The sequence below is a fragment of the Bubalus bubalis genome, chromosome 4 (assembly GCF_019923935.1).
Source record: "Bubalus bubalis isolate 160015118507 breed Murrah chromosome 4, NDDB_SH_1, whole genome shotgun sequence".
Classification (NCBI taxonomy): domain Eukaryota; kingdom Metazoa; phylum Chordata; class Mammalia; order Artiodactyla; family Bovidae; genus Bubalus; species Bubalus bubalis.
Genome location: NC_059160.1, coordinates 119,922,832 through 119,944,305, shown reverse-complemented (window position 1 = coordinate 119,944,305; position 21,474 = coordinate 119,922,832). Strand labels below are relative to the sequence as shown.

General features: G+C 39.8%; 1 pseudogene; it reads left to right on the top strand.

Annotated features, from left to right (window-relative positions):
• LOC123333370 overlaps positions 1 to 21,474 on the top strand; it is a 105,043-nt pseudogene that overhangs the window by 8,607 nt on the left and 74,962 nt on the right.

Here is a 21,474-nt window from a genome sequence, read left to right as displayed (position 1 = left end):
TTGAATAGAGTGGTTATCCAAGGGCAAAGGTGGGGAGGAGGGATAAATTAGGAGTTTGGGATTAATATAGACACACTACTAGATATAAAATAGATAAGCCACAAGGAAATGGCCTCATTTTTCTGCTGAGGTAGGAATCTATTGGAAAGATCTGAGCACTGGTTGGAATATGTGAAGATCTCTGAGTTAATCAAAGCTTATAATAAAAAAGGAAAGGAAAATGTTTCCACACTGTTTCCACAGTGTGGAATTTTCCATCACTTTTCCCACCTACACACTCATTTCTTTCTGGACGTGAGGTGGCAAAGCTCTGCAGATTTATTGGGAGGGGCAGGGCATGGACAGTGGAACTGCATCCTTTGTCTGAGTAACTTAATATCAGGAAGGCTGTAGGGTGGCCCCTTCTGTGTCTATAACCAGAGTCAATGAGGAGGAAAAAAGAAGGTGAGTTGCTGTCTGTGGTGATAGTTTTCAAAGTCCATATGTTGGAGTTATCTATTATTAACATAACATAAGAGTAAAGTGATTTGATTAGTGACAGAGCATCTTATTAGGCAGTTGTGAGACAACTTCAACAGGAACTGGACGATGCTGTAAAAAAGCAGTCTATGTCGGAGGTTTCACTGCAAGTCATGTCATGTTATTGTGCTAAGTTAGAAGCAGAGGCACAGGATTTGAAGAACAATTGTAAACTACTACAACTACGTCAACTCACAAGTCAGGTATGTATGAAATTGAACGTGTTAACAGTTAATATGTAGGATAAAGTGTTTTGCCTCTGCTGCTGCTGCTAAGTCGCTTCAGTCGTGTCTGACTCTGTGCAACCCCATGGATGGCATCCCACGAGGCTCCACCCCCCCCCCCACACCCCGCTTCCCTGGGATTCTCCAGGCAAGAACACTGGAGTGGGTTGCCATTTCCTTCTCCAATGCATAAAAGTGAAAAGTGAAAGTGAAGTCGCTCAGTCGTGTCTGACTCTAGAGACCCCATGGACTGCAGCCTATCAGGCTCCTCCGTCCATGGGATTTTCCAGGCAAGAGTACTGGAGTGGGGTGCCATCACCTTCTCTGATAAAGTGTTTTAGGATACTCATTTTCATGGACACTCATTTTCATGGTCAGCTTTCTTCTGTATTTTTGTTCCAAGTAACTTACTACAATTTTCTTATCTTTATAATGCACTCGTTCCTTAAACTCTGACTTTCATCCTACCATTTGCATTATATTACTTTTTTCTTATATTATTTACCCTTAGGAAAGTTCAGAATTGTGCCTCATTATTCACAAAACTTGAGAACCTTTTTTTTTTTCTTGGAAACAATACTTTTTTAAGTGATAGCTGTATTACCATGATGAGCCAAGCCAGATTAAAATCAGAGGATAATATTAGTTTAATGGAACGTTCAGAAAATTATCATTTCTCATCTTTCCTTTTGTGAATGGCTGTAGAGTTCTGTAGATATTTATTTCATGGATTTCAGAATAACTTGTGCAGAAAGGGTATTATACAAACCAGTTGAAGTTTAGGCATTGCTTTCTTTCCTTTTCATTTTAAGGATATTGTAAAAGCATGGAGGTACTCAGATGGTATAGAATACATACATCCAAACTAGAGAATTAAGAAGATTATCTGGATCCTGCCATTGGATTTTTTAAAAAAGCTATTGAGATATAATTGATGTATCATAGAATTCACCCACTCAACATGTGTAGTTCAGTAACTCTTAGTCTAGAGAGGTGTAACTGGTGACTACAGTCAATTGTAGAGCATTTCCATCACCCCCTAAAAGAAACCCTGCATCCCTTAGCCACCACCCGTGGCCTCCCACCTCCCTCAGGCCCAGGCAACCTCCAGTCTAATATCTGTCTCTGTAGACATGCCTGTCCTCGGTATTTTATGTAAATAGAATCATGCAGTATGCTCCTTTGGGATTAGCTTTGCTCATTTGAAGTCATGTTTTCACAGTTCATCCATGTGATACCAAGTATCAGTTCTTCCATTTCTGTTGGCTGTCAACAGTAAGCTAAGCCATGTATCCATCATCACTTGATGGAGCTTTGGGTTGTTTCCACTTTGGGACTATTAATAATGCTGTTGTGAACACTGATTTCCATGATTCTGTGTGCATGTGTTTTTATTTCCCTGTGGTTGGACCTTATCCTCAAAGTTAGCTGGCTGATTTCACCTTTTCTTGGCCCTTGCTCAGACTGTCCTTTCTGTCTTTACAGTTTCTTTTCCTCTTGGGTAGTCCTTCATTATTTCAGGCCTGGTGCCCAGTCTCTCCTCCTTCATGGAGCTTTCGTGACTGTCCAGCTCTTTGAGCCTTTTCACATCAGTGCTTGTTACCTAGTCTCTGAGGAACAGTTTAGCCCCTAATTTTACACTGTTGACATTTCTTCCATGAGGGGGAATCTTGGCTAAGTATACATTGTTGTAACAGGGAGTATTTATTGATATGCACAGCACTTGTCTTGCATAAATGGACAGTAACAAAGGATTACAAGAATGAGGCATTTTTTGTTGCTGTTCAGAAAAATGTGTGGATCATCTCTAAAATGTTAGGAAATGGGATTTCTTTAACTTTGCAAATAATTCTCTTTGGAATGCAATTCAAATTAGCAAAAAGTCTTTGTACTTCAGAAAAAGGCTTATGGGATTAGAATCCATATTTACAAGATTTATGAATTAGAGTCTTATTCTCACAGTCTTCTTTTGGGAGGGACTTATTAACTTAGCCATAGATAACTCAATACAGTATCCCTCAAACTTCTTTAAAATCCTGGGACATTAAGATGGAAGGAAGAGTAAGAGACATTCTATTAAGAGATTACTTATAGTCATTTTATGAAGAAAGATAGAAAAACATTATTGTAGAACAATAAAAGAGTGTAAAATCAAGTGCAATTGTTGTGTGACAAAGATGACAGTGAAGAACATACTTTGTGACTCTTGGTGGTTTGAACTTCTTTCTTGATTCTCTGAGTAATCTCTGGTCCTACAGTTTACAATACAAATACCATCATATTTATTTGATCCTGGGTTTGAGTTAGGCTGTGCTCAGTCCACTTTCTTCACTAGCAAACAGTATCTTTTTATTCTTGAAGACTGATGATTTTCCAGCAGACCTGGAAACTGCATCTTCAAAATGTCTGCACCTGGATGCAAAAAATCAAGTTTTTCGACAGGTGTTATTATCTATGAAACTAATGCAAAAGAAATGTAAAAAAAAACTAGAGAAGAAGAAAAAGAAGTTGGAGCAATAAGTAGTGTACCTCAGAAGTCATATAGAAATGAATATGATAGAACACAGTTAAGTAGAGCAATATCAACAGGAGATTGAAGAAAGAGCAAGACAGGACCTCATAGAGAAATGAAAAAAAGTCAACCTATTTTTGCAGGTTAATTTGTTGATCTCTCATATGTTTGAATTCACTTTCACTGTACATTACATTTTGGATCTATACAGCTTACGTGTTTCCTCTACCTCCCTTAGAGCAGTTAGTTTTGTAGATTTCTGGAAGAAAGGGAGGCACTTGTTTTCCCTTTAAATATTTCAGTTTCCATCACAGTTGTCACTAAATCGATCTTTCAGAATGATTCTCACTAGAGAATCCTTTTACTTATAAGACCAATTGGTAAAAAACAAGATCATTAGGAAGAAAAGAAAATATTGTGATTTAAAACTGGTACCATCCTCTTGAATTATTCTTAAGTCGTCTTGTTCAGTTTTTAAAATTTTAAGTTGATCCTCTTATTCTTTGAATTATCAGATTATATAAGTACTACTATAACAGTGATTCCATTTTAATTTTATAATCCAGATTTAATTCACTTCACATTAATGATAATTGTTTTAAACTTCCACTCTTTTTTTTTTTTTCACCTTTGAAATCGCTCTCTGAATCACTGACTCAAAAGTAAAGGGAACAATTATAATTTTCCAGGTTAATGATTATTTTAAAAATGTTACCTTTTTCAATTTGCCTAGACGCAAGCTGAATTTCAACAGATGGAACTCAGAATTAAAGACTTGGAATCTGATCTCTCAAAAATGAAAAGTTTTCAAGAAGATTCTAATAAAGCAAAGTTGCAAAAATATAAGCAACTCAACCTAGTAGAATGTGAAGTTAGAAAGTCATTGGAAGATAAACTAGACAAGTCAAAACACAGAATCACAGAAACTAAATTTAGTTCATTAATTTGTCTCTAAAGCCTAATTTTTATAGAGTGGGGTACATGAGATTAGTAGGAAGTGAAAGCTAACTAGATGTTCACTGCTAAGGGGGTGCTTAAGACAAACTATTAGTACTGTATCAAGTTTTTCCACACTATGTAAAGGCATACTTATGAAATAGGGGAAAATTAACACATGGGTTAAAGGCAGGATAAATCACAAAGTGGCTAAAAGTAATATAGTGACCTGACTGAGGGGTCTGGAGAATGGAAAGAGCAGATCCCACCTGCAGTGCCTAGTTCAGGTTTCCCCACTATCTGAAAGCAGAGCACTCCTAGGAAGCCTTTCATAAGCCAAAGCAGCATAAAGCAAAGAAGCAGGTACCCGAGGACACATTCTGCAAGTCAATACATAAAATAAATTTGCACAAGTGAAGCACAGGTGCTCCCAGACAGGGTTTAGGGCTGTGGCGACTTGATGCTGAGATATGGGGTGTGGCTTCCAGGAAAGGAGCTCAGTGGGGCCAGTCTCCCTGCTTGGGGAGTGCGATGCCTCTTAATGTAAAACCATACACTGAACACTGTTTAGAGTTTTGGATTTTTAAATGAGACCAGAAATTGTCTTCAGATTTTTTTTCCTCTATCATCAAAAACAGGTACTGACATAGGCCCTTTGTAGAAGTTAAGTAACATAAAGTGAACTTTGGAAAAGCAGGGGATACTTATAATTTATCCTGGGTCTGTTTTAGCTCTTTTCAGCCTCACCCTTTGACTTTCTCATCCTCTCTTGAGATTGTGGCTCTAAGTGATACCTCAGAGCCAAAAGTTTAATTTCTCCGAGGTCATGAGTGAAACGTGTATACAAGGGTGGTGAAAGCAAACGCTTGAAAATGGCTTTGTGGGGTGGGGTGTTTCTTCATCCCTGAACTGCTTCCTGGAGGCAGATGTGTCCCAGAGGGCAGCAGATGTCAGTGTGAGGCCACCTCCCTTTCTCTCTGATGCCCTTTCTCTCCTCTCCCAACTGTAACTTGTTATTTGAGGAGCCCTAGACACATGTGTATTTCTTTAGAACAAAGTTACAACTATCATTGTTTACAGGAGTTCTGCTCTGTGTTTTCAGTGTTCAAACAGTTTATTGGGAATTCCATTTACTATATGGCAACTTTAAAAATGCTGATAATTCAGGGAAACATGAGTAAAGTTGGTGTTTTCCATCTTCCCCAGGACACATGAGAGGCTGGCAATGATCAGCAGCAAACTTGAGGTGAAGAAAGAGCAGAACAGATCTTTACTCAGCCTTCTTAGCACAAGGCCAGTACTGGAGCCCCCTTGTGTTGGAAATTTCAATAATCCTTTAGTGCTCAACAGAAATCTTACTCCAAGAGCAAATGTAGGGTTTTCTACCTCAATTCCACACCCTTCAAATAACAGCATGGAGACTTACTTGACCGAGGTTAGGTCTGTTATCTTTTGTTCATTGGGTTTCAGATTTCTGATATAAATGATCCTTGTTTTTAATTTGGTGAACTTCTGAGTTGTTTATTTGACTTATGCACACTAAGTAAAAGCTGTCATTATCTGTGCTAATCAAGGAGACATTTAATGATTTTTTTTTTTTTTTGGTCCTAGATCTCCTGTTTTTAAGAAATACTTTTTAAATTTCTTGAAAAGCTGCATTGAAATTCTACTTTAGAAATGAAATCTTATTGCCTAGTAACTGAAAGTATATTTTAAGATGTTTGACTTACTTTCTAATGGATTTCACTTTGGCAGTGGTTCATAATCATTTCCAAGCTTTGCTGCACCCACCACAGCTTATCTACCCTTAAGCATAAGTGACAATGGCAACCCAATCCAATACTCTTGCCAGGAAAATCCCATGGACAGAGGGGCCTGGTAGGCTGCAGTCCATGGGGTCCCGAAGAGTTGGACATGACTGAGTGACTTCACTTTCACTTTTCACTTTCATGCATTGGAGAAGGCAATGGCAACCCACTCCAGTATTCTTGCTTGGAGAATCCCATGTTCAGAGGAGCCTAGTACGCTACAGTCCATGGGGTAGCAAAGAATCAGACACGACTGAGCGGCTTCACTTTCACATTCTATATAACTGTGTGTCCTTTGGGAGAAAAGATTGGGGTGGGGGAGCAAACTGATTTCCAAAAATCTATGCTAAAGAAAGTTAAACAGCTTTCTTTAGCCTTTAGTATTCTTGTTTGATTGCAAATCTCTAAGAGGGGGAAATAAAAGGGAGCTTTTCCCAAATGTTTTTCAACTGGGATTCTGTCTTCACTGGGAATCACTCACATTTTCAACCAGCACAGATGCCCCCCTGTGCCCTCGCCCCAACCCTGTTTGGAGAATGCCAGCTGGAGAGGTCAGGGAATCTCCCACTGTACAGGGTTGCCAGCTCTGCTGAGACTCAGCTCCCAGGTCAGTGGGAGTCAGCTCCTAGACAGTCCAAAGGGGTCGCCTTCACAATTGGACCCCCACATGCTTGGTGGTGTGTGAATGCTGGCTAAGGTTACATCAATACGTGGATTAAAAAAATATTGAAGATCCACAGCCTGCCTGTGCACCCTTTCCAAAGGTTGCTCTGCAGGGAGCTGAGCAGCAGTGAGCAGTCCCAGGTGGGCGGAGGGTCTTGCTTTCTACAAAGACCTCTCCATAAAGGTGAGAACTGCCCTCTCTCCCTCTACTTCCTATGATGAGTTTCTCCAGGGCCCACAAATCTTTTGAGTGCCAGACAAAATAGTGTTTTTGAGAAAGTGAAAGTCTGTTGATTTAGTATTAATTTTTTTTCCAACTCAGATGATTTCTAATACTTTGCTTTCATGAAATTTGAGGGAAGACCAAGTTGAGCTCTGTCAAAAGTTAAATCATTAAAAACCATTTTGATGATAGATCACCCTATCAGAGGGAGCTTGGTAACGGACATTACTATGATAAAGTTCCTTTCGTTTTCATGAAAAATGTTTCATAGTGTGTACAAAAACTGTGACAACAATAATTGAAAAATGTGATTAATGTTGGTGAGCATTACCATCTATTTTAGGAAATAGATGCAAGTTAATTTAGTAAGCCTGATGAAAACTGTTTTTTTCCAATAAAATTTTACTTTTTATGTTTAATATTAATAAAATCCTGTGTTATAAATCACATATTAATAGTATCTATAGTGATAATTCAGTTTAGAATTATTTCTTTAATATCTAGAGCTATTTGGCCTCAGGATTTAAACATTACCTTCAAATTAAAATGTACAAAATTGAATTCAAGTTACATACATATTTTTGCTGCAAGTAATTATGGATGATAAATGAAAGGATTTTAGGCATAAAATGTATCACATTAACATAAAATTATGTGAAGAAAGTAGAGTGGAAATGCAACTTTAAGGAGTAAATGAAGTAATTTTTGCATACTAAAGATGAGCTTGTAGGTGTATATTAAAATTAATTATGGTAGATATCAAGTTGCTGTGGTATTAGATTGTCCTGGAAACAGTGAAGAAGTCATATTAGGGTTTTATTTTTAAAATTTCCTATTTCTGATTCACCAGAGATTATATGCTTTGCAACAATTTAAATTGATGAAGAAATGGTTGAGATGTTAACTTAAACAAATGTGAAGAGACATATAGTGGTTTTTGTTTTTTGTCAAATGATAGTGTTATTATGCATTTTTAAAGATGCACAAATGAATAATTTGAAAAGACATACAGTTTAAAGAATTACTTTAAGGGGTAACCAAGCAGGAAATTAAAGGTTTCTATATCCAACAGTACATAAGGAGAATGAAAAAACAGGGGTCCAGAAATGGCTCCATTTAGTCTGGTTAAGGCTCTTTCCACACTTCCTCCTACTGCCCTCCTTCTAGTGCAGGATCCAGGTCTAACAGGTCCTCAGCTCCCAACTTATTATTCCACGTTACCACTACTCTCCTCCTCTGACATGTGACACTCATTTCTTTCACACTTAATGACAATCATGTTGACTTGGCCCTAGGATCACCTCATGGAACTATCCAGGGAGTCATCATCCTCTGGCCTACGCTCCCTGACTCACTCTTGCCTCAAATCCCAGAAACCCTCAGACAATAGAAAGCCCAAGTTTAGGCCTAGGCCCTAAGCCCTTGTCCATCTATCATCATCTGAATGATTGCTGTTAATTTGTGCATTTGCAGTTTTCAAAGTGCCTCCTTCTTTATACTTCCTCTTTTCCTCTTTACCACAACCTGCTGTGATAGATGAAGGTAGAAGATGGATGGATGGATGGATGGATGGATAGGTAGGTGGGTAGGTAGAAGGAAGAAACTGGGGCTCAGAGGTTTTAAATGGTTTGCCTGTGTTGACACAGCAAGAAATGGTGGAGTTAGTATTTGGAAGCAGGTCACCTGTCTTCAGACTCTTCGCCTTATGCACGACATCACAGGAAAGTCTAAGGTCAAAGAAAACCAATTGGAATCTTTTGAGTCTTGGGTGGCCCATTCAGAAACCTTACTGATCATATAACCCTGGATAGTGTGGTGGGTGTTAGCACGTGTTCCTTGTCTGATGGCTACTGTCTGGGGCCTTCACACTTCATCCAGGTTCTCTGCCAGACATTTTGAAAGGATTTACAATAAGGTGAAATGAACATGTAAGTGTACTTCCACTTACCGTTGGACAAGATTACTTAACTTAGAACAGGACATGATGGTGTGGAGCTTAGAGAGCTGAGTATAAACAAACATTCACATAAAAATGGGCAAGTTTTGCCACGAGTGGTGTTTTAGTCTGGATAGTTGTATCGGAAATAAAACTTGGTTGGATGTCAAAACACCAGTCATCTAACTTTAGTTTTATTTTTAATTAAAGCACTGACTTTTAGAAAACAAGAGAAATACTAAACCTGTTTCAACTTACACCAAAGTGCCCAGATTTATAGTTAGTTCTGGATAAGTTGACTTCACCTATGCTTTTCTGTCATTTTTGGGAAAACTTTTGAGGATACCTTTGTTGTTGTTGTTGTTTTTAAGTGCATTCAAACATACAGTTTAAAAAAAATTACTCCAACTATGGAGCTTTATATTTTATTCTTCAATGTGAGGTATTTCATTTAAGACACCCTTAAGAACCTTGTAAGGTTATTTGGAATTTAGGGTCACAAAAATTCAGACACAACTTAGGGACTAAACAACAATTGAACAGAGTGATTGATTCCTTAGGACTTAAAGGAGTCGATTTGTAAGTCAGATACACAGTGAATAATTTTAGTTCACTTAGCACATACAGGACATAAATTACTAAATAAAGGACTGTGGCATTATAAACAGCTGAAGGTTGCTCTCCAAGACTACCTGGAATTTCAAGTGAGCACATGGGCAGGAGTTCAGCAACCTGGACTTATTCTATCTGTCCTTGTGGATTGGCTCCAGCTGTTTCCTTCTGCTGCTGCTGCTAAGTCACTTCAGTCGTGTCTGACTCTGCGACCCCATAGATGGCAGCCCACCAGGCTCCCCCATCCCTGCGATTCTCCAGGCAAGAATACTGGAGTGGTTTGCCATTTCCCTCTCCAATGCATGAACGTGAAAAATGAAAGTCAAGTCATTCAGTCGTGTCCGACTCCTAGCGACCCCACGGACTGCAGCCTACCAGGCTCCTCTATCCATGGGATTTTCCAGGCAAGAGTACTGGGGTGGGGTGCCATTGCCTTATCCGGTTTCCTTCGGAGCATAGCTCAACTTGCTGAGTAGTCAGGCTCACTGTCAATGATCAACTTGCATAGATTGTACAGAAGGGAAGGGTGAAAGAGACCAGTGTAAATGACCTCCCCTGGCATTTGAGGCAGGAAAATCTATTTCTGTGAAACTTTGCTATACAGGAGAAACAGCATCCAGACCCCTGGTGTCTACATATCAATAATGCTTCTGCTACTATTATGATGAATAAAAGTCACCTCGCCCAGAGTTTCAAATACCGAGGATCATTTTATTTTCAGCTGCCAGTGCTGCATACAGAAAGGACACAGGGCTTCAGGGAGGTGGAGGGGTTTGCCTGAGATCTTAATGCAAGTTATTAATGGTAAGTCAGAATTTTTTCTGATGTTTCTCGAATCTATACACCCACCTACTACTATCCATCTGTGAATTTGGAATCAATTTACAGATGAATTTACTACTCATGGCCAGTGTTTGTGAAGTGTTGTAATGTCCTGTGCAAAAGATACTTGTTGCTAAGCTTTGTCCAACTCCCTGCGACCCCATGGACTGTAGACCACCAGGTTCCTCTGCCCATGTGAATTTCCAGGCAAGAATACTGGAATAGTGGGTTGCCATTACCTCCTCTAGGGCATCATCCCAAGCTCTCCTGCATCTCCTGCATTGGCAGGCAGACTCTTTACCACTCTGCCACCTGAAAAGGCTTCAAAGATGCTAATGGTATTAATTAGTATGATTGATATCTATTTATAGTGTAAGGCAGTATCAAGAGGAGTATAAGCTATAGAAGAAACATTTAAGTTGGAATCCATTCTGAAAATACTTGAAAAAAAAATCAGGGATGGATAGAACACTACCGTGCCCAGACTGACAGATTTGGGAGGAATGGGATATTGCAGTCTGGAGTAGTCTGGAATATTCTCCTTATGACCAAGTGCCAAGCACCAAGCCTGGCTCAAAGCTGACAGACAGCCAGCGTGTGCTCATCCAGACTGAAGCACATGCATGTTTGCATTTGAGCTGCTCTCTTAGCTCATCAAAAGGAGTATCTTAGAGTTTTTCATTTCTGATTCCTCCAGGGGTTCCTATCAGGCTCCCCTGGATTATTGGGAGGAAACTGGACCCTGAAAGTAGCCCAGGTGAGTGGGAACTCAGAAGGCATGAGTTCTTGCCTTGAAGTTCAGAACCTTGAAGCAGCCATGCAAGATATGGCCAGGATGAGCTGCCAGTGCTGCTGGGCTGGTGTGTAGAAGAGCCCCCTGGCCAGCTCATCAATCCCCCTGTCCAGGAGCCTTAGCATCCAGTGCAAGGTGCTGGCTCCCAGGTGCTCCGAGCTGGAGCTGTGGACGCTTCATCCATATTATTGTTTCTAACCTGCTGATGCAGGCTGCGTGTAAGTACAAGGAAAGGAGCAACCTGGGTTCACATGAAATCCACCTGAGCACCCCAGCCTGCTGCTTGCTGCCTTCCAAGAAGAGATGTGGCAGCTCTGCTGCTGAGCCTCAACAAGTCCTCTACATGTGTTTGTGATAGGAGATTCCTCTTCCAGAACACAGATACTGTTGGCTGTTTGTTTTCCTGAGACAATCAACTTGTGTTCTTTCCCAGCAGAGCACCTACACAGCCCTAGGCTTCTGTTTCTCTGGATTGTGGAAACACTACTCTCCTTTTCAGCTCTCCTTGGAAAACTGTTATGGACCTCCTAGAGAAGAAAGCTATTGCTTGGGGTTCTAAGTGGATTCAGGGGAGGAGTAGGGTGGTGTGGGCACAGATGATACATGCACCAGTTTAATTAACTGAGACAATGCAGATTGTCCACAATATCAAATGATATACCTCTGGAAATCCTAGCTGGCCAGGGGGTGGTTCACAGCTTAAGAAGTGGCTTCATAACTTATTCAGAGTGTGGCAAGTCCTTCAGGATTCTGAGCCCAGTTTTTTCAAGCTACTCAATGACATGGGAAAGGAGGGGGAAATGTTCTAATGTGAAAGAAATGTAAAAGATACCTAAGTCACATAATAATAACCTTACATAGTGTCTCAAAGAAGCCTACAATAAGAAAGAGTGTTTTAGGTATTTGAGGAACTTTAGGATATATGAGAACAAAGAGGAATTTATCTGTATCTGCTAGGTTATCTGACTTTTTGGTATATAAATGTTCATCAAAGTCTCTAACAATCCTTTGTTCTTGTATCTTATCATTTGTAATGTCTTCTCCTTCATTTAGAATTTTATTTTAGTCCTTTCTTTTTCTAGATGAGTCTAGCTAAAGATTTGTTTATATATTTTAAAAAACAACAGAGCTTATTAGTTTCATTAATTTTATGTTATTTTTTTAAATTTTCTATTTAATTTATTTTCTTTCTGTTCTTTTCCTTATATTAATTTTGGGCTTGGTATGTTCTTATTTTTCTGGTTCCTTATTAGGTTGCTTATCTGAGAGCGTTCTTTTTTCTTCATGTACACATTTATTGTTATAAACTTTCCTCTGAGAACTTCTTTTGCTCCATCCGTTAAGTTTTGGTGGTATTCGTTTTCTTTCTTTCTCTCTCTCTCTCTCTTTTTTTTTTTTTTTTTTTTTTGGTGCCTAATATCTCTTGTCTAGCTGCTGTGCTATAAATCCCATCATAGTGTCATGCCAAAAGGTGCAAGTTTCTTTATCTGACTTTCAGGAAGCTAGTAGAGAATTAATGTAAGACATGCTGGAACAAAACCAGAGCAAAAAGCACTGAAGCTTGCAGAGGCCACTTCCACCTAGTAAAGTCCCTACATGTAAGATTGCCACCCAGAAATAGAGAGAGCCATGGTGCCCTCTACTTGGGCATCCTGAAAGAATCCCAGAGCTGCATGTTACAGAGATTTCCTTCTGTCTTTTCTGTTTGTAACTCAAATGTACAGAATGAAACTAGTTCCTCAGGCAGTATCAAAGCAGCTTTCCTCATGTCACAAAAATTTCCAGAAGTTTGAGACTTAAAAGTAGATCCCCAGTGGGGGCAGTGGTGTCAAAGCCCACAGCAGGAGCTCAGGGGAGAGGCTTACAAGCCTCCACTCTCATCCTTGCTCACACACTACAAACCTTGTTTAGAACAGGTTACTCTAAATTATCAGGAAGTTCCATGCATGGTTAGATCACACAATGACCCATTCACTGTCTGTTGAGAGCTGACAGTGTGGCCACCACTTTTCAGGGTGCAGAGATGTCTCAGGGACTGAGACACCATGCTTCCTGTCATTGTGGCATTTATAGTTGAGGAACGTCTGAAGTAACCTCATTTATAAAGAGGCGGAAACCTGATTTTGGTAGATTTGATTGTCAGAAAAAGAGATAGTACCCTTTACACTTTACTGTCCTTGTATTTTCTGTATTTGTGTTTTTGCATCAATTTGTCCTCCTAGGACTCCAGCTCAGACCAGTTATATAGTAGTCTAAGAAACCAACAGAAGTCCACAAGTTGGCTCCAATACCCCCCCACCTTTTTTTTGGTGGTTGAAGTAGCATAATCCACTAAATCCCTCAAGTTTTGGTACTGCTCTGTCATCTGCGAGTGCTTTAGAAATTGTGAATTAGAGAAAAGTTGACAAATAAATTAGAAATCCCAGTGAGGTTGTTCGGATGTTTGGGTCACATGTGTTCCCAATTCTGTTCTGAGCTATTCCATTGACTATCGATGCTGAGACACCATGTCTTATGTCGACCTGGCCTTTGTAAAGCAGGGGAAAGTGAAAGTGAAGTCACTCAGTCGTGTCCGATTCTTTGTGACCCCATGGACTGTAGCCGACCAGGGTCCTCCGTCCATGGGATTTTCCAGGCAATAGTACTGGAGTGGATTGCCATTTCCTTCTCCAGGGGATCTTCCCAACCCAGGGATTGAACCCAGGTCTCCCACACTGTAGACAGATGTTTTACCATCTGAGCCACCAGGGAAGTCCCCTTGTGAAACAGGGGGGTCCTGGTCAAAAATGTGGTCAGCATTCCACTGCAGAATCATGGTATCTCTCTAAGAGGAATATTAACCTTGGTTTCCATCACTCATTGAGAAGATAAAATAGAAAGTTTAAATGCTGGCTCCAGCATTTACTAGCAGTATGACCCTGAGAACTTAAGCAAGTTAGTATAACCTCTCTAAACTATTGCTTTAGTTCATTATCAATAAATGAGGCTAATAACATTTACCTTGCAGTGCTGCAATGGTTAAATGATAAAGTCCATGGTAGAGGGTTCATATACACTATGGGCTTCCCTTGTGGCTTAGCTGGTAAATAATCTGCCTGCAATGTGGGAGACCTGGGTTCAATCCCTGGGTTGGGAAGATCCCCTGGAGGAGGGAAAGGCTACCCCCTTCAGTATTCTGGCTTGCTTTAAATTTGTACCCCAGGCATCCCCTCACACGCTGATTCTGGACTTGGCCATGTGATGAGCGTTCACTAGTGGAGCATTAGCAAGAGTGATGCAAGTGAAAGCCTGGTAAGTCCTTGCACATTGGGCTCTGTTTTATTGGAATCCATCTGCCATGCTGTAAAGAAGCATAAGCAGCCATGTGGAGAAGCTCACTTGGAGAAGAATGGAGGCCTTAAGCCAACTCCCAACTGGGCTCCCAGCCTGCAGCCAGTACTAATTTTCATCCATCTGTATGAGTCTATTTTATATCTTCTAGACATCCAACTCAAAGCCAGCAACATTCTTGAAGCCTAGTAACATTGTGGTCAACCCCCAGAGCTGTAAGAAGGACTAAGAAATTGTGAGAAGCCATTAGATTTGGGGTGATGTGTTATGTAGCAGTCAATAGCTAAAACAGAGCCATGTGGACTCCTGCCACCACAGGTGGCATTGATTTTGTGTCTGGTGGAAGAGTGGAGAAGTTTGGAGGAATGACAAAGAGACTGTTTGGTGTAGGCTGAAACACAGTGGAGGCTATCTTACTGGAAGCTGCAGGAAAGAGAACTTGAGTTCTATAGCCACAGAACAGTTACCAGAACTATGCTGGTGGAAATATGGGAACTAGAAGAGGTGCCTCATGAACTTGGGGTCTGGCTAAGGATTTTCCTGGACAGGATGTTGAACGTGTCATCTGCCTCCTTTTAGACACCTGTGGTAAAGTCCAGGAGGAGCTACTTGAGCTAAAGAAGGGAATGTTTAGATTTCAAGCAAATTTAGAAGAACTGAAAAGGCACTAGACCTTGTGGGTTTGATAATAAAATTGCTTTCATCTCTCCAAGTAAAATTTCTCAAAGTGAAAAATGGCCTTGGTTTGAAGATGAAATCCAGAATGCTGTTAGTAAAACATGATCTCAGGGTCAATGTCTCTGTTAAAACATGAGCAAGATTTAGAGTATCTCAGTGATCCTCTCAGCTAAACAAGAAAACTTCTAAGAGTCTTAAAGGTACCATGTAAAGCAGAACTACTAGATCATCCAGAGGAATGGGGAGAAATGTTACATTGTTATTAAGTCTTTAAATATATGGGTGGTTTCTTATGCAGCAATAGATCAGCCAAACAGGTCACTAATGGTTTTTAGATGCACTTTTATAATAGTAGGATAAAATATTTTTGACTTCACATTTAACTTTTGCCATATAGTCAGAAAAGGGCTACTTTTGCAAAAATATTCAAAATGTTAATTTTTACCCATGTGCTCTGTATTTTTGTCAACATCTTTATTTTCTCTTCTTAAATTGTTAACTGGTCAAGTTGTATATAAGGGCCTCTCTCGTAAGCTCAGTTGGTAAAGAATCTGCCTACAATGCAGGAGATCTGGGTTCGATCCCTGGGTTGGGAAGATATCCTGGAGAAGGAAATGGCAACCCACTCCAGTATTCTTGCTTGGAGAATCTCATGGACAGAGGAGCCTGGCAGACTACAGTCCATGGGGTTGCAAGAGTCGGACATGACTTAGTGATTAAACCACAACCTTCACAAACTGTGTGTATTCTCATTTATTATTGGCTTGATATATTTTAAGCAGTTCTATGATATTGCTTTCATCAACTTCATGAAATCCTGCACCTTTTGCAATATTTACAATTTCTTTTCACTTTTACTGTCCTTGAATTTATTATCTGCTATAATGTTGGTAGGATGGATACTAATGTCTTGAAAGAATGGGTCTTCAGTAAGACATTAATTTTATAAGTAGTCAGTTTATTAATGAATATTTTTTTCTTTAAGAAGTTTTGCTTCTTTTAAATAACCCAGACATTGAATTCTCATATAATGAGAGGCACTCCGGTACCACTCAATTTATAACTGAACAGGCCCTAGGACCAGACAGGGCTTAATGTTCTGGTCGAAGCTGAGTTGAAGTATTTGATTCAGGCTCACCGTCTAAGAGGAGCTTATGTTTTTCACCCTGAACCTAAATATTGCTGCAATCCACTCAGATGTAACTTTGGAGTGCGAGAGAACTAGAGAGAAGTCTGGCCCACTTAGCATGCCACTGTAAAGTGTGGAAGAGGTGGAGAAAAGAAATGAATGCTCTGTGAAGAGAGATTCTGCACAGTGTGCAGAAGGATGCTGACAAGAAAGCTCTCCCCATCCATGTAATCCTCCAAGGCACCATGAGCCTGCTCCTGGCAAATGTGTCCTGAGGCATGCCCAGGGTGCTGGGCAATAAAATCAGTACATCTTCATCTCTTGTGGGAAGATAGAGGAAGGAGTGGGTAAAGAAGTAGTAAAGCAGGAGAAAAGGAGTAAAGAATCTCCTGTCTCTACAGTGTCCGTCATACTGGAGAGAATCCATCCATTAGGTGATGGGAGGCTGGTTGGTCAGAAAGTAGTAAAAGGAGGTAGGTATTGTACTCAGAGGACAGATCCCTCTATATTTCCCTCTTACATTTCCCCTTTGGAGAGGAGATAAGAGAACTGAGCAAAGGAAGCCACACTTCTGGGTGGCATTGATTTAGCAACTGTGATAGAAGTTGGTTACAGGAATGAGCTCTCCTCCAAATTGAAGTTCAGAAGTTATTGCTAAAAAAAGCCATAAGAGTTTTTAAAAGCCTATTTTTCCCAAAGTTTGTTACTAGAAACCGGAGGGAATTGACTCCAGGAAAGGATTGAAGTGGAATGAGAAGCTCTGGAGTGAAGATCTAGAGATTCGTGTCAGATTAAGCTGAGATTGAGAAGAGGAGAGAGATCCAAAGGAACGTATTGTACATCAAGTGGAATTCTTTAAAAGAGTTATTCCAGAAGAGTTACCTGCTTCTATTGCTGAGTGTTAAGCTTAGGTATTTCCACAAAGCACTCCTTTTTGTAAATAAAGAGTAGAACATGTATAGCTATATTATATTATAGTTATAATATAATCCCAAAGCCCACATTTTTTTTCTTAGTTTGAACACACAAATTTATTACATGAAAAGATGACATTTAAACTGAGTAAATTGTTTCAGTGTTGGATAAACTTTCAGCTGAGGTTGTACATTTATAGATACAGAACATATATATTTGTCCATTCATTTAACAATTATTCAGTGCCTGCTCACTGCTTGTCATTACATTTAGTGTTCATATTATTAATGAAAATTTAGAAAGCTTATTTTTAAAGGCTGTAATGTATAAAGAAGTTGCACTGGCAGTAAGTCATAGAATTTTTAAATGGAAAAAAGTCAGTAATGGAAAATTTGGGAAAAAAAAGATATTCTTCTGCAATGTACTTTATCTTAGAAGTAGAAGTTGCTGAAATACTGACCACATTATGCCTTTGCAATGAGAGCACAGAAAGAAAGGTTAATACATGCCAAAGGCAACTAAAAAAAAATCAGGGGAAAAAAAAACATTCCAACTGTGATGCCTTTGGGGTTTTGCTATAAATGAACCTGTTGGACTTTTTTCCTGATGCCAGAAAAGGGGCTGCAATCTAGCATTATTTATGTTTCAGTTATATTTATTAACCCTGTTATTCCAATGCTTTCACAGTAAACATAAGAATCCCTGAACTGCTCCCAACTTTTCTATTCATTTCTCAACAGTCATCACAGTGTCCCATCAAGCCAAAAATCCTGTGAGATCCTTCCTCTGGAATAAGAGCCTTTTTCACAGCAAGCTTTCCAACAGGATTTTAACTCTTCTATGTAGCTGGCCAAAACACTGAACCAGCAAATTGAAAACACACAGTGGTATGTATGCTTGGGTCTTAATGAAATTTCCCATGTGTGCTATTCAGTCAGCTTCATACATTCTCAGGACAGGTACTGAAGAGCTGAGGACTCAGGCAAGTGCTCAGAGGTGAGAATTTGTCCAGGATACACAGTGTGTGAGTTCAGTCTAGAGAGTGGACCCAGCTGTGGGTCTTCTCTTTAGCATGACGGCTGTTCCCTTTTAAGAACTGTGTCCCATTCAGCCTGCCATGGCTTCTACTACCTCCCCGGGAGACTTCACTTCCTGTGGGAAAGAACCACTCATTGATAATATCTCGGGGAAAGTCAGAGCAGCATTAGAATAATCACACAGATACCCTCTCTCCACTTCTCAACTATGGCTTATTTCCATTTGCCTCCGAGGACACTGATGTGAAAGGGAACAGTATGATACTGACATCAATGAAACCCACCTTGTTCTCAGTCTGAGGGTTGGCTATGCTCTGAAATATAAAAGGGAACTTGGTTCCTTAGAGACTCATCTGAGCCCCACCATGCTAAATCTTAACCGTGGTCAGTTCCATGGACTCTATTTAAGAGAAGGTGTTTCAGAGGACATTGAACAAGGTTCTCAAGCCAGTCTTCTGCAGGTAAAGGCTGTGTCTTCCAAGGCAAGCCTTTCTCTCCCCAACCTGTTGATGGCACCAATTTGACTTTTGGTGGATATTATCCCCCAAAGGAGGGTGCTCTGTTTTATTCACTTCTGTATGCCCAGAGCCTAGAATAGTGCCTGACACATGGCAGTTGAAGGGGAAATGTTGCAAGTTATTTGTTGAAATGTACATGTGATTGACAACAGTGTCAAGATGCTCAATCTATACATAACCACTTCCATTTGGCATCTAGAAACTTACACAAGAGGATGGTGGGGATTTAGTTTGATACACTTAAAATTGCAACAGGAATTCTTAGACCCTCAGCTCAGCTTCTGGAAAAATCAACTAGTCCCCCTGTTTCTGTTTTGCCAACTGTGAAAAGGGGTCTGGCCAAGTCTTCACTGTGACAGAGTGAGGAAAAAATGTGAGCATAGTGTTTAACACCTAACAGAGCGATGCATTCCAGCGAGGTGCTTGTCAACTCCACTCTTAGCTCCTTCTTTTTCTGAAATGCAGATATGGAAAACTATAGAGTGAGATGTCTATCAAGAGTCCATCCCTCTTGTTTCTGTCTTCTCCTGATAGAATTGTCATGGATTCAGCACCAGAATGTTTGTTTAGGCTAAATATTGGTCCCCAGATTGGATGGATTGAAGCTATTATAGACAGTGCCTACATGTCCTAAACCAGCCTTCTGAAAATGTACTCTGTATGAACAGGCAAGGGAAGGACAATGTATGTGGCATGTCAGCAGTCCCATAACTTCTCTGTTACAGAGCAAGATTCCCACAGAGTTTGAACACAGAATTATCTTTAAGGAAGGCACTGTTTGGGAGCCAAGGGACCCCAGGCAGGGATTCCTAACCCCAAGCCCTATTCCCAGCACCCCTAACTGTCTGTAGTTATGTGACCAGGGCAAGGCATTTAACCCTTGGGACTTAGCTTCTTTGTCTGTGAAATAATGCTGGCTTCCTGCCTCCCAAGGGGACAGAAGGAAGAATGATTTAATATTTACATAGCACATTGAGAACCTCCAAAAAGGCAGCATACAACTGGGAAATATGATATAATGGGAAGAATGTCTTTTAAGTTGTTGGTCTCTGCTCAGCCTTTCCATATGTCTCTGGTCAGCCTTGTTCCACATGTACAATATTAAAATGACAGGTGAAGGGGTTTGATTGGATAATGTGATAGTCAGGCATTGTCAGAAAAACAGATGTATATATATATATATATATATATATATATATATACACACATACATACATACATATATATAATCACCAATATGATATGTATATATGTGTGTATATATATATATTATATATATATATATATAATATATATAAGGACATACCTGTATTTATATATACCTAGGATATAGGCATGTATTTTTTCATTTTGCTTCACTTCATTGCACTTTACAGATATGTTATTTACAAACTGAAGTTTTGTGGTTAAACTTGGTGTTTGCCTGGTGTTGAACAAGTCGGTTGGTACCATTTTCCCACTAGTATTTGCTCACTTTGTGTTTCTGAATTTATCTTACTAAGGTCAGCCTCACTAACCCCAAAGCTGAGGGCTTACTCTGTCAGTAGTTGGGACCTATACCAATGCCTTATTATGGTCCCAGGAGCTGCCTGTGGCTCAGATCATGAACTCTTTATTGCAAACTTCAAACTTAAATTGAAGAAAGTAGGGAAACCACTAGACCATTCAGGTATTACCTAATTCAAATTCCTTATGATTATACAGTGGAAGTGACAAACAGATCCAAGGGATTAGATCTGATAGACAGAGTGCCTGAAGAACTATGAATGGAGGTTCATAAGACTGTACAGGAGGCAGCAATCAAAACCATCCCTAAGAAAAAGAAACGCAAAAAGGAAAAATGGTTGTCTGAGGAGGCCTTACGAATAGCCAAGAAAAGAAGAGAAGCAAACAGAAAAAGAGAAAAAGGAAAGATATATCCATCTGAATGCAGAGTTCCAAAGAATAGCAAGTAGAAATAAGAAAGCTTTCCTAAGTGATCAATGCAAAGAAATAGAGGAAAACAATAGAAAAGGAAAGCCTAGAGATCTCTTCAAGAAAATTAGAGATATCAAGAGAATACTTCATGCAAAGATGGGCATAACAAAGGGCAGAAATGGCATGAATCTAACAGAAGCAGAAGATATTAAGAGGGGGCAAGACTACACAGAAGAACTATACAAAAAAGATCTTCATGATCCAGATAACCACGATGGTGTAATCACTCAACTAGAGCCAGACATCCTGGAATGTGAAGTCAAGTGGGCCTTAGGAAGCATCCACTATGAAGCTAGTGGAGGTGATGGAATTCCTGTTGAGCTACTTCAAATCCTAAAAGATGATGCTATGAAAGTGCTGCGTTCAATATACCAGCAAATTTGGAAAACTCAGCAGTGGCCACAGGACTGGAAAAAGTCTGTTTTCATTCCAATCACAAATAAAGGCAATGCCAAAGAATGCTCAAACTACCACACAATTGCACTCATTTCACTTGTTAACAAAGTAATGCTCAAAATTCTCCAAGCCACACTTCAACAGTACATGAACCATGAACGTCCAGATGTTCAAGCTGGATTTAGAAAAGGCAGAGGAACCAGAGATCAAATTGCCAATATCTGTTGGATCATAGAAAGAGAAAGAAAATTCCAGAAAAAAAATCTACTTCTGCTTCATTGATTCCACTAAAGCCTTTGACTTTGTGGATCACAACATACTGTGGAAAATTTTTAAAGAGATGGGAATAGCAGACCACCTAACCTGTCTCCTGAGAAATCTGTATGCAGACAAGAGGCAATAGTTGGAATCAGACATGGAACAATGGACTGGTTCCCAATTGGGAA